General features: G+C 36.7%; 1 protein-coding gene across 3 annotated transcripts in view; it reads right to left on the bottom strand.

Moving 5' to 3' along the window:
* Positions 1-13,957, bottom strand: part of SYT1 (synaptotagmin 1) — a 550,863-nt gene extending 536,906 nt beyond the window's left edge. For 2 of the 3 annotated variants that reach the window (XM_019626838.1, XM_019626837.1), the window contains exon 1: positions 13,569-13,956. The gene's annotated coding sequence lies outside the window, so the exon portion shown is untranslated. Of the gene's footprint in view, positions 1-13,568 lie in introns of all 3 variants that reach the window. The other variant, XM_019626840.1, reaches the window with a different exon arrangement.
* Positions 13,958-14,871: the final 914 nt, after the last annotated feature.

Genomic DNA, 14,871 nt, shown 5'->3' with positions numbered 1-14,871 from the left:
TCCTGAAAAACTTGCATTTAGTAGAGTGAGCAGATATTAAAAATTCAAATACATTATATATACAAGGACATATGTATAGATGCACTAAAACATAGATATTTAGGATAAAGAGCCTTGGTTTCACAGATAAGAAAAACATAGAGCATATTGCTTATTGAGCAGAATAGTCCATTATTATATTCTTGCTATGTTTACATATTGGTGATTTTGTGTGAATTTAGCAAAGAAAACTCCATTTTCAAAATACGTTATAATCACAGCATAATGTTTATAGGAGTCTTAGGGGGGAAAAGAGGGCCATTTAAGATTGACGCTTTAATTATTGCTTCATTACTGCTGCAGCGTACTGAGTGTTACTGCAGCCTCACACAAGATAATACGCCTCTGTAAGCACCTAGTTTACTATCATACAGTGACCTAGGTAGACTTGGGTTATTGAGTTCTTGAAACCAGGATATGAAACTAGAGAGAGGAAAAATAATTTCCGGTTAATGCCCTAAAACCCGTGTTGTCTAAATGATAATCAACACAAAATGATTTGTTTCATTATGTTTTCAGTGTTTATTTACTTTTGTTTCTAAATCTAAATTAGAGTTTTGTAGGATATTATCAAATATATACTCAAAAGGAAATTACACTGGAGAAAAATCATTACTGTGATAAAAAGCCAAGATGGTCACTTAAATTCAGAGAAATAATAAAATGCCCTTAGAAATGAGGGCAGAAGGGGAAAGGTTATTACAATTTAACAAAAGATATACAATAAGCATTTATGGAATACGTGCCATAAAAGAAAAGGAGTTACTCTTCTAAAGATGAAAATGAAGGGTGAAAATATTCACCTATAAGACACTGAGAATTCATTTTGAACATCAGGTAGAGATAGTATATATTCAATGATTGTACCATAAAAAATAATGTGAGCATATGAACACAGCCTGGAAACATATTACACAGAATTGAGACACCACATATTTAAATAATGTTGAGGTTATAGGCCATCATATTGTTTTGAAATTTTCCTTAATAGTGTTCATAGATTGTTTTAATTAAAATATTAAAGCAGGGTTAAACACATGAAACCAGTATTTTTACACTTCAGCTACATTTGCCTTTTGTCTCTTCCATAATTACAGTGTCCCTCTTACCTACGGGGCATACATTCCAAAACCCCCAGTGGATGCCTGAAACCGTGGATAGTGCTGAACCCTATATATACTTATTCCCCCCAAATTTAAGTGAAAATTTACCTTTTCACTTAAAGGAAGCACTTTACAGCTTCTCTTTGGCATATCTAAATTGAGAGCATCACCACTTCTGTGCTTTGGGCCCATTAGTAAGTAAAATAAAGGCAACTTGGACACAAGCATGTGATACTGCAACAATCAATCTGATAACCTAGGCAGCTACCAAGTGACTAACAGGCGGAGACTGTACACGGCGTGGAAACACTGGACAAATGGATGATTCAGATCCCAAGTGACAGGGAGCAGGATGGCGTGAGATTTCTTCACGCTACTCAGAATGGCATGCAATTTAAAACTTATGAATTGCTTATTTCTGGAATGTTCCATTTAATATTTTTGGACTGTGCCTGACCATGGGAAACTGAAACCACAGAAAGCAAAACCATGGATTAAAGGGGACTACTGTAGACCAAACTCATTCCCACTGCAGAGCTTCCACACTGGGGGTTTCCTCTATCTACAATATTCTTCCCCTGATATTTACATAGCTGGCTGCTTCTTTTATGTCTAAATTTATATATTTGTGGTTGACTAGAGTCCACAGTGTTACTTTGTTTTGTTTATTAGACTGTTTTAGTATTTTATAGCATTTCTCACTATTTGATACCGTCTTAGTTTTTTGTTGTTGTTGTTAATTGTCTATCTCCCCCCCCCCATAGAATGCAAGCTCCCTAAAAGCAAAGAACTATGTTTGCTTCTGTATTCCCAGCATCCAAAACAGTGCCTGGCATGTAATAGGCACATCATGGCACTTAACTGAAGAAATACATTATTCCTAAATAATTCCCTTTCAGTTTGAGGTACAACAAAGAAAAAAATGGATTGTGTTCTCTGCAAATTTCTTCTGTTGCATTAGTAGTAATGCATACATAGTTAGAGGAATTATAAAATAAAACTTTAAAACTCCTTGAAGTACATCACTGACACAAAACTAACCTTAAAAAATGTTAAGGACTGACATACATAGGTGGCCCCGTAAGTATCTTCAGCTGGCTGCACTCAGCTCTACTGAGCTAAGAAGCTAAAAATCCTCAAATCCTCTCTTTCCGCTGCATTATAAAAGAAGCCAAAGCAATAAGGGAAGACCCCAACCAGAGTTAAATTAGACTCAACACAGCCCTCAGCCTCTGATAATCAGCCTTTTCATGCTGGTATAGTCACACTGGTTGTTAAATTATTGAATACTTTCAAACCTCTTTGTAAACAGCCATTGCTTCAAGCCTTCTGAAGGCCACTTCTCTCCACATCCTCAACTACTATGGAGTTTTCCCTAGAATCCCTGGGTCTTCCCTGAACCATCAGTGAAGAGGTTAGTGTGTGGCACAATAAGGGACTTGCTCCAGCATCAGAGCTAGCCAGCATCCTTTATGGAGAGTCAGTGGCCATACCTTCTCAGCTAGTGGGCATTTGTTGCTTTTGCCTGCTCTAAATCTAATCATTTCCTTCTGCAACAGCAGAACTCTCTTTCTACATAGTTGAGTGATGCTATGTTCAACTTTCTAATCCAGAGATTATACAAGGCCTGGCTTAGAAAAATATCATATTTCATAGGCTTCACCATAGTGACGGGTCCATGGCAAATGATCCAAGTTGTTCCAGTCAATCTTATCCTGGAAATTTTTTGGGAAAAAAAAGACTCTCACTTTACATGGTTTCTTATACAAGCCTGTAGTCACCGGAAACATTCTTAACCACAGTAAAGAAAAAACGTGACTCTAAATAATGGCAAAGAAAAGCAGGATGGGAGGTGGGGGGTGGGAGGTGGGAATTGACAGGTCTGGTTCTGAACATATGGTTTGATTTCCCATTTCCAGCTACAACCAATACAGAATATTTCTGAACTTTGTGGTAACCTGACCTCTAGAATCTGTTTTCTTTTTCAAACCATTTTGAGTTAGGTGGCATTTTTATAAGTGAAAGAGTTCCTGACTAAACAAACAAACAAACAAACAAAAAACAATGGACCATGGGTGGTAGGCTCTGCTATTTATTAACAGAGCACCAGGTATCTTGTAAATGTTATTACATTTCCCTTTCTGGTGAAATGAGACTTTTAGTAGTAAAACATCTTCTTGAAGCACACCATGTCAGAGTAGGTATTTATATCCAGGTCTATAAGACTCCAAGTTTCATGCTTTGATCACATTGCCATGATGATCATTAACTCGTGCTATGAAGTGGATAAAGTTTGCTTATGACACTTCAATCTCTTTAGGTCATCTCTAACTTATTGCCACCATCTGTTCCTTTTCTGCCAGTGAAGAGCTTAATGGTTATATGATTACTTATGGCTGAGCATTGTCTTTGTAAATATAGACTGCCTAGATATAGACTGCCTAGATTTGAATCCACATTTTGCTACATAATAGTTTCATATAGTTGTGTGACAATTTCCTCATTTAAAAATTACAACTCACACCAGTTAGAATGGCTATCATCAACAACATAAGTAATAACAAGTGTTGGAGAGGCTGTGGAGCAAAAGGAACCCTCATACACTACTGGTGAGCAAGTAAATTGGTACAGCTACTATGGAAAACAGTATGGAGTTTACTCAAAAGATTAAAAATAGAATCACTATACAACCCAGCAATCCCTCTTCTAGATATCTACTCCCAAAATATAAAAACATTTATTCATAAAGATATATGTACCCCTATGTTCATTGCAGCATTATTTACAGTGGCCAAGATAGAAACAACCAAATTGTCCTTTAATAGATGATTGGATAAAGAAGATGTGGTACATATATACAATGGAATACTACTTGGCCATAAGAAGAGATGAAATACTGCCATTTATGACAACATAGATGGATCTTGAAATTATCATGCTAAGCGAAATAAGTCAGGCAGAGAAAGTTGAGAACCATATGATTTCACTCATATGTGGCATATAAAACTGAAAGTAACAAATGAGCAAGACAAACAAACAAACAAAAACTCACAGACACAGACAACAGTTTAGTGGTTACCAGAGGGTAAGGGGGAAAAGGGGTGGTAGAAGAGGGTAAAGGGAGTAAAATACATGGTGATGGAGAGAACTCTGGGTGGTGAACACACAAATGTACATTTGAAACCTATATAATTTTACTAACTATGTCACCCCAGTAAATTTAATAAAGATTAAAAAATTATAGATAAATTAGCACCAATGCTATAAGGTTATTGGGAATATTAATGGAATGAAGCATGTAAAGTATACAGGAAACTGCCTGAGATGTAGTAAGAACACAACCTGATTACCCTGTGTTTGTCCAAAAATCCCCATAATTACCTATTTTTGCTCTAATTAAACTTGCATTCTTTCTATAGGCCTTTCCCAATTAAAACTTCTGTTTCCTTGTATCGTATCAGCTAGAAATTCAATTAAGCTAATCTACGTTGCAATGTGTATGACTATTGACAATCACCCTCAATTGTGTTTCAGTCTTAACACAAAGACTTGCCAATTGATGGACTTCACACATTATGAGTAAATAATAATAGGGGCTTGGCTATACCCCCTGCTTAGTTCTCTCTCCCTTGGAATGGAAGAGAAAAAGCATCAAGAGACTCAACAACTTCCATTAATGTTAGGTTCAGGAAAAAGTGATAAATCATGTGTGTGAGTACCAGTGAGAAAAATAATAAGAGATGACATTGGAAAACTTGTGGTAAAGCTACAACACACATTATTCCAATTGCACCCGTGTCCTCAAGGAAGTGGCCTAGGACCACATAGCTTACAAATAAGAAAACCAATGAGAAGACACTCAATATCACAGTGATATAGCAATGACTGAAGGTTAACTGAGCCCAGTGACTCAAGCTTATTGACTTCTCTTATAGATTAGAAAACTGTTCCTTGAAGAATTTAAAAAGACAAATATGATTTATTTCAAAGTTAAAGCAGAAGAAGTAATGACAGTATATTAAAATGTTCTTATTTCTTCAATGGGAAGAATAAAGACTATTTATTTGATATTCAGAGGTGATAGATTTTTGTTTTTTATTTTTGGTGAGAAATAGCTAACTAGTTTTTATATATTAAGAGAATTAAAAGATATACTTCTTTTCCTTTATTCAATACTGAGGCACTATGATTCTGTAGGTGGAAGTTATAAAAGGTTTCCTAAGTGTCTAGTTGCAGGCAGGTAACTTAACTGCTGAGTCTCCTTTATTGCATCTGTAAAATGGAGAATCTCTTCTTTATCAAAATCTAATAAGGCAATATAATTTAAAAAATACATTATTCTCAACTATCATGAGAATAATTATTTAATTATCATTGGATGAGTAAAATAGAAAAAAAAAGGTGGCTCGTAGTACATCCAATTTTGGGGGCTTTTCAACATTATTGTTCTTTCTCTTTGTAATCAATTTTGTTCTACAAATTACCAGTAGGCCAGTCTTTATACTTAAGAACTTAAACATTCAAATCATGGCACATTCCATTTAAGTTCACTAATTACATTAAAAAATTAAGAGACTGCTCCCTTATTTATCTATACATGTACTTTATGAAGCTAACCTAAAATGTACCCCCCCAAAAAACCAAAAACTCTAAGAATTAAGTTTCTTGGTTGTTGACAAAATAATAATAATAATAATAATAATAATAATAATAATAATAATCCATCTGGTAGAGATTAGTAGTATGGGGCCTAGAGTATCAACTCCCAGTCAGTGATTCTACAGGAAAATAATTCATTAAGCTATAAACAAAGAAGAAAAGGAAGGAAGAAACAATAAGGAGAGGGTAGGAAAGGAAGAAAATGAGAAAGGAAAAAAATGCAGGGAAAAGAAGGGAATGCAAGAAAATTACTGTGTTATTCTTATCTGGAGAACTGAACAAATTTCTCCTACTCTGGCAGCGAGTAGTAATATGCTTCAATGCATGTAAGTCTAAAAGTCCAGATGTCAAGAGAAGTGAATCTGTTGCTATGTATTCAATACATAAATGATGAAACAATCTTAAAAGCATAATGGAAGTTGTCTACTCCACTTTTTCCTAAAGTAGTCAGCTCTCTCCTATCAATATTCATTTTGTGGTGTGTAAGAGTGATTCAGAAAGTATCTGCAATTCTCCAAAAAAAAAATTCGAAACGTATATCAAGTACTTCTGTTTTTTGGGTTTTTTTTATCCCCACACTATTTAAATGCAGGGCAGTTTGGGTTCATTTAGGAGTATATTGGCTTTTTGTTGAAATGTCACTTCCTTGAATTATTAAACTCAGATGCATTTCAAGGTGATTGCTTGACTTTTTAAATTTAACATTATAATTTAATAAAAACACTAAAAATAGATACATTACTTGTAACATCATGTTGTTAACTAAGCTTTTAGCATAAGAATTTCCTGAATACAGGCAGATAAAACTCAAGCACTTTTAGGCATGTAACGGTCTGGTTTATATATATTTCAATATAAAACGTGTGGCCTTGGAATTTGGACATTGATTAAAATAGGACGGTGATGTTATTCTATTTATAGAAGAGATTGTGGTGCTCTAGAAATATTCTCTAATGCTCATTGGTTCCCTTTATTCATTCCTCAAATCTGATGAAAATGCTAGGGATTAGGCAGAAAGCCAGCCTTGTAAACCCAAACCTGGCAGACACTCTAAGTCACAAACAGATTCAGGGCTTTGCTACCTTGTCTTTCTCCTGAGAAATTGTGTCAACTTCTCTTCCTAATAATCTCGCTAATTCAAAGCCTGCTTGCTAGAAGAGCTCAGCTAGGCCTCAGTAACCTGTTATATCACTGTCCTTGTTTCAAAGACCATTGAGTTATTTGTCTAAAACACATTTGTTGACTTTTTTTTCCTCATAAGTAATTTGCCTATTTCATAGGTGATGAATAAGGACCTATCTCCATTGTTTATAGTGCATAGAATACTGGGGTACAGTGTATCATGAGGAAAAAAATACACTCAATTGATCTCCTTCAGGAGAGTGCAAAGAATTCTAAGTAGATGTTTTTAGTGAGTGTAGCCTGGGGCTGTGATGCTACATTGTTGTTTATACTTACAGTAACTCTCACGTAAGATTTTGTTTGCAAATAGATTATTAGTAATCCATCCTAAAAGCAAGCTTATGTGATGTTTCACAATAATATCTAGAGATTGCTTAGTAAAACAAACTGGTTGTCAATATCTGTAGTTATGAGGATGTGGTATGTGAATGTTTAAGGGTCTTCATAACAAGACACAGGTAGACTTGGGAAGTGCTAAACCCAATCCAAGGATTTGAAATTCTTTTTTAACAATTATTTCAGTTTTATTCACTGTTGTAAATTAGTAAAAAAAAAAAAAAAGTTATACTGATTCATGCTTTAACAACCTCCCCTTTGCTTGAATCACTTGTGAGTAATCAAAAGAAATTCCATGAAAGAAAGGCTATTTTATCCATTATTCTAAAACCTATATAAGATGCAACATCACATTATCACATTTTATATAAATATTAATACTAAGGTTGGAATAGCTGTGTTTCTTTTGTCTGAGTATTTTCTTGTGCTTTTGCCTTCCTGGTGATGAAAATATGCCAACGAATCTCAACATAGCAATTAGTAAATCCAATTACCTGCTTCCAAGCTAGAGTGATGCCTGGGGTGACAAGTAAGGAGGCTAGTCCAGAAAAGAAATGGGCCTCAGGTCAAAACAGGAGGCTGTCCCCTGGAGGCCACACCCAGGCAACTCTCCCCAGAGGTGGGAGGTGGGTTTGCCTGATTGCCCTCTATCCCCATGTAACTGAAAAGATGGTTATACTCCTGGAAGGTATGAGAGGACGACAAGAGATAGGTTCTCATTTAAGCAACTGCAGTATAAGAATGTTTAAAAAATATATATCACATTTAAATAACCCTTTGATACTGTTTGTGTTTAAGTGCCTATGTGCATTTCATCTTTGCTTAACTCGTTGAATTATTCAGAAAGAAAAAAAACAAACCATTTATCTATTGCAGGAAACAACAAGCAACTCTTTTTACTTACATAATATCCTTTGGCAAAAATAATAGTTAATTATATGAACTCTAAGCACATTAGAATTATAAGCAAAGCTACATTTTACAAATAGAGTAAACAAGTTCACTGGGATAAAGGAAGACCATGTTTCAGTACCATACCTGGATTTGATTAACTGAGTATTTCAACCAAAAATTAATTCTTGACTGAGGCACTTAGCTAAATATCTTAGGCACAGTATTTGCTGTTGCTGTAGCAGGGTTGTAATTCGGTATGTGCAATGAAATGTTGTCTAACAAAACTGTTAGAAAATTTAGGAAATTTTATCTTAACCAAATAGTTTCACCAGATTATTATACTAGCTGAAAAAAGCCATTCTCCTTCTACATGGAAATTTCCCAGTTCCCATTTTGTACAAACAACTAAGTAATAAAAGTATTTATTACCCTTACTGCTTTATAATTTTCCAGTGCCCTTTAACAAAATGAGTCCATATGTGTAACATTAATATGTTCAACATACTACATAAGAGACTGATATAGGAATGGCCAGTATTTTTTCTTTGTATCTCCATAATAGCATTAACCAAAAAAGATGAACTTTGACCTCCTCTCATTTACATTACTGGTAAATTATGGAAACCATGGTGTCACATCCCTTCCAAGCATTGAGTGTATTTGTAGAGACAAAGCAAACCCAAAGAGAATCAAAACTAGTTCTAAACAATTAGAACTTGAGGTTTAACTATTAAAATTATGAAAATTACATTAATTTTTAGAAATCTGCTTTGCATTTTCCAAAGATGTGGCAGAAAATTCATTTCTAACACTATCATTATTGTGCTATTTTTCTTCTAAGTTGGTTTTGATTTGTTTTAGAACTCTTAAATATTGTTTTTAAATTAAGGCAAGGGATTATTTTAAAAGGAGCCTTCTTTGTAATAGCGCCTCTAAAATTAAATTTAAACATACTGAAATAGTATCTCTGGTACTTACTCTTTCTACAACATAGCAGCATTTCTCATTGTACACTTTAAAAGTTTTTTTCTTATTTAAATAAAACATCAAAGGTTAGTTTTATTCATATATACTGGAAAGAACAGCATGCTGTCTTACTTGCAATAGATAGCATGAATATATTTGCAGTATATTTTTTAAAAGTTTATTTTCCTATTACTAAACCATGAGTAGAATGATGTTCATATGTGCTGCTACCAGTTTATCTTATAGTCAATATATTGTAAAAGTAGCTCTTCAAGGATCTCTTAAAATGACAGAGAAGCTGAAGGAAAATTGTTGTTTTCTTCGGATTGGAAAGATTAAATTTCTGCTTTCAAAAAAAAATGGCCACAATTAATGGAAAGGTTTAAATCCACTTTACAAAAATATTATGAAAAAAATGTTGATCATTGCTAGAGAAATTACTAAAGATACCAACCAACACCCCCTAACCAGAAAAAGCAATGATAATCATATCATTCAATTATGTAAATGATTAAGAACAAATTTACCTTTACCCAAACTTTGAAAGAAACACTCGATAAAAGCCTTAAGAAGACAGAAACTTTATCACCCTGTTATGTCCAAATCATGTAAGAATATGGTTTTATCTTATTTGTTACCTGTATATAGAAGTGGATTTTCTGGTACTGAGAAATTTTTTTCATCCATGATTCATATAAGAATCATTTCTTCCCAAAGCCACAGAAGGACTGTTTAAAGGAAAAGAACTAGACCCCTATTAATTTTGCCTCTGGGTATTCCGAACCTTTCAACCAAAAGGCCATTAAAAGCATCCACAAGACAATGTCATCTTTCTTTGAATGATACTTTTAAAAGGAGTACTCCCTAGTTTCAGCAGATTATATGCTACTTTCCATTAGTTTCTAATCCTTTTAGAAAATTTTTATAATTTTAATATACATACATATATCCTTGAATACTAATTGAAAACTAACTTATTTATTTAGACTCCCACATAACTTTATCCTTTTTTAAGTACTTTGGTCAATTTTAATGGAAAACAAACTCAGCTAGAAAACTTCTCTTATATTGTAAAATTTTGATACAGATCTATTTATGACAGGAAAATCATTTTAAACCAATTAAATCACAAGTGGATTAGATACTTAATTTTAGAAAGCATTATTTTTTTAGCAAAACATTTGTAAGACCCACACATACAGAATGGAATAGCAGAAAGTCTAACTTTGGTCTTGGTTTTCCAAAATATTAGACCAAATTTGCTGTATTATGTAATCAAACTGTTTTATTTTTTCTTTCTCTCCCCCAAATTATTCAATTACTTCCACTAGGAAAAGAAATATTATGTTCCAATTTGGAATTAATGATATCTCTTCCTGGCTGTTGCACAAATGGGAAACCATAAGAGCTGTAAGTATTACAGGCTAATATAAATGTCTGTTTTAAGTGTGAGTTTATTAAGATTAGATGGCTCCAAAAACCTGCTTTGAGAATTCACTTTAAATTGATTAAAATACTGACCTCAAAAGAGATGAATTGATATTATGTCCATGGTGTCATTAGGCTAACGGGAAGTTCAAATGATATTTCTAACACATTTTGTATTTTATTTATTCATCTTCCTGTTCATTTTGCAAATATAATTAAGAGAAGCTACTATATTCTAGTTTTATTTTAAGTTAGCACCAAGTGTAGTATGCAAATCCTATACTATAAACACAATGCTATCAATTTTTGTATTTCTTGATTAGAGCTATCTGATAATTCGACCAGAGAAAATAACTAATATTTTCCATTATGAAATGAAGTTCAAAAGTACTCTGCAACAGCTCTCCATGATGTGGTATTTCATGGAATTAGTATGTTAGGACTTGTCCTGTATTTTAGCAACCTTTAGTTCTGACAAAAATATGTTCAAGTCTAATTATCATATTTATCCTGAAACATTAATAAGATTTAAAAAGATATTCTTTTAAGTGGAGAAAAGATAAAAGATTGTGTGAAATTGCTATACCAGAACATTCTGTGGGATGACAGGTAACGATTTAAAGTCTCCTCAAACAATCCATTCACTATATATATATTGGAATTAATTCTGACTTCCAGTATATACACAGACATAATTTTTCAAAAGTATATGAAAAACTAAATACTCCCATAAATATCTTTTACATGCCATTGCTATAATTAACATTTGTAAAGAGCCATGAAAATAAATATCACAAGCCAAGAAGCCTAAACTTTTACCTTTCCTAAGAAAGTGGAGAAATACACAAACAAAATCTTATTTTGCTCCCATGGAAAACACTCGATTTCCTTTTTGTACACATCTTTTCATGTCTAAACTTGTTAACTCAGTTGTATACATGAGGCAATTAAGCAATTGTCCTTTTGTCCTTGGAACCAAAAGGTGGCACCTCTAAAATTTAGAGTTAGCTGTCAACAGATAGACTACATTAAAGAGGAAAAAAGAAGAGCATTTAAATGTCAAAGCTTTAAAAAGATCTTGTTTTTTGTGACTCTCAGTAATTCACTTAGAAATAAGTGCATCAAATGGAAAATGGTTGAGAAAATAATATACACTACACTGATGGTAAATGAAGCCAGCTCTTTTCTAAGTTTGGTGTATAAACTTATATGCTAGGGTATACGGTGAAAAAAGACTTTCTGGGGTGATAGCTTCATGAGGAAGATGAGGAAGAGTTTTGAAAGAAGATTCCCTTTTCTTATCCCAAGTGGACATGTAGAAAAAAAGGTAAGACTTGGCATTTCCCCTGGTAAATCAAATGAAAAGATTTATCTGGACATACTAGCACCTTCTGGCTTCCTTGCACTCATGTCGGACCTATTTAGAATGCTTTCCCATTATATTCAACTAGGCACTCACTTCTCTCTACCTCTTCCATTCTGACAGTAATCACTTAGCTGTCTCTGATGCATAACAGGAAAGGAAAGCTTATATCATTGATGATGGAATTGGAAATTGCTGCAGCTGCCATCAAGGCTCTGTTCCACAAGTATCTTGCACTTGACCTATTATGCAGCCAGTCAGGGTACATAGTTGTTTTCCTATCTTTCTCTTTCTTGACAACAAAAATATTTCCCCTTTAAGATGTTTAAACTTTGAGGGTATCTTCCTGCCATTACTTTCTAAACTTTGTTCCAGTATAAGAGAATTATTGGCTAACCGAGCTTCCGTGTGCCTTCTAAACAAAGCATGTAAACATGATGTATATACAGTTCCAATCTACTAGATATCCTTATTAAAAGAAAATAAGGCAAGGCATGAATTTGATATGCCAGCAATAAAATGCGAACAGATAGTAGAAAGGTAGAATGAAATGACAATTTGTACACACAAGTAGCTTTAGCACAAAAGTTAAATGGTTGCTGTATTTCACCAAAGGGTTAATATTCCAGAAAGTGAAAATCAACATGTCCCCAAAGCTAACTAAATTAGCTTTCTCAAAGTAGAAATCCAAGCCTCCTGATAATACTGGTGTCACTTACAAATGTTTGAAACTTTACATTGTTTTTTGGCCCCCAACATAAAGGCCATACCAGAGAACCTCAAGAAAGTAATAATCTGTTTTTAAATTTTTTCTTTACTCGAGAGGCACCTCAAAGTTCAGATATTACCAATGATGGTCAATACCAAACAGTCAGCCCCACAGGACAGATGGACACAGGAAAGTCAGATGGTTGGCGCTTAAAAACAACAGCAGCTAAGCAGTTGACTGTGGGTTGGATCAGTGGTTTATTTTTGTTCCATTGGAACGAATCAAGTGAGAGACATAGTCTCTTGCAAGGAGATCAAGTCAAACTTGATGCTTCCCCTCTCTGACCGCCCAGGCTGGATGGCTTATCTACTTGCTTCTTTCCGTTTAATTGCTTTCCGGACTCTCGTTTTCACAGAGGTTGTATCCTACCTTGTTTTCCTTCTCCCCTGGGCAGAAAGAAACCTTTCTTCCTTCACCACCCCCTTCTTCCCTCTGAGAAAAGGCAGTCCTCTCGAGGAGGAGAAAGAAACCCTGTGCGTGCTTAGGATGGGAGAAGGGTGGAGATGAAAAAAGAGACCGAGAAAGAGGTGGAGGGAGGTGAGAGGTTGAGATGGCAGTGGGGGATAGAGGAGAGAGAATGAGAGGAAGAAAGACGGAACAAGAAGATGGGGGATGCCCAACATCAACTCCAGGCTCTCAATCACCGGCACTGTGCAAAGTGCTTTTCCAGGAGATGCACATGTGGTCTCATTATATTTCTCACAATAGGCCACCCGGGGCTCCCTCCCCAGGTCTCAGTCTCCCACCACCAAAACCCAAGTGTACCGAGAACAGATTCAAGCAAATAGGCACCACCTAGGTGGCCGCGCCTCCAGTCCCGCGGTCTTACCTGGAGGGAAGACTAGGAGGTGGTGCTGGTCTCCGTCCCCACTGCTTTCCCCGGCGGACCCGTGCAAGGCACACACGTCTGCTCGCTGCCTCTGTTCTTGGAGGGGCAGCCTGTAACACAAAAGGGGTGTGTGGGTGTGGGCGTGTGGGAGGTTTTCCAGGGCCACCAGCTGGTCCCAGCTGGCCGCCCCCACCCTACACACACCCCTTCGGGGCGCTGAGCCCCCCCTCTCAGAGGAGGACGACCCTGGGGGGTTTGCCCGGTGCAGCCTCAAGTTGCTGCCGCTGCTAAGTACTGCTGCCGCCGCCGCTGCAGGAGGAAGTGGAAAGACACTGGGGGCAGTACTCGGTCTAGAGCATCCCCACACTGCAGCTTCTCCAGGAATCCCTCCAGTGAGGAGGCGGCCGCCCATCATCTTTCAGCCCCGGCCACCTGATTGGTTCCACCTCGGGTACGCTCTGCCAAGGAGCCAATCCAGGAGCACTAATAATAGGTGGATCTGCTCAGCCAAGATCGCCCATCCCAGTTCTGTTAGTGTCTCTCCATCCCCACAGCGGACAGGGACCTGAAGAGGCGGGTTGGGGAGGGTTAAGGGAGGGGCTGTGAACTAAGAGGGGGACAGATCCCAAAAAGACGCAATCAAGGGCATCCGATATACCTTTTGGGTAGGAGCAGGGATACCCCGAAACCTGTTCAGGAAGCCCTATGCACAGGAGGAGACAGCATAATACAATGCTTTTTCTTTCTTTCTTTCTTTCTTTCTTTTTTTTTTTTTTTTTTACTTTCAATCACAACCTGCCCCGACACTGAGCATGCCCAGACTGCAACAGTGCTCTAGGAGTTCCGATGTGTGTAGGTTCTCAGGCTGTGGGATTTTGAAAAGGTGGGATCGGGGGAAGGAGAGGCAGAAGTTTGTCTTTGGCCATTTGACCCGACGGAGTTGTGAAAGCAGAGCAGGACTGGGATATGAAAGGATTCCGCGCGAATGTCCACAAACTGAGCCACAGGGAGGTGGCCCTCAGGGCTCTTGGAGGTTAATGATATTATTCTGTCGGGGTTCCGGGGGTTGGAAGCCGGGGTAGAATAACCTGAGCGTTGCTAGATGCCCGGAGACTTTTCGTGAAGGGCGCTGTGGACCAGAGATGCTGGGGAAGCTCCGTCTCCTAGGTGGGGCCGGGGAGCGCGACTCCACCCAGCCGCGGAGGCTGCCAGGCAGTGCGGAGAGAGCACTGGGAGTTTCCCCTGCGGTGACCAGTAAGTTTGGAGACTTGGGTCAAGTGCGACATGGTTGGGGATTCAGTTT

This window comes from Hipposideros armiger, unplaced genomic scaffold (genome assembly GCF_001890085.2).
Source record: "Hipposideros armiger isolate ML-2016 unplaced genomic scaffold, ASM189008v1 scaffold_691, whole genome shotgun sequence".
NCBI classification, from domain to species: domain Eukaryota; kingdom Metazoa; phylum Chordata; class Mammalia; order Chiroptera; family Hipposideridae; genus Hipposideros; species Hipposideros armiger.
This window is presented reverse-complemented; position numbering and strand designations above follow the sequence as displayed.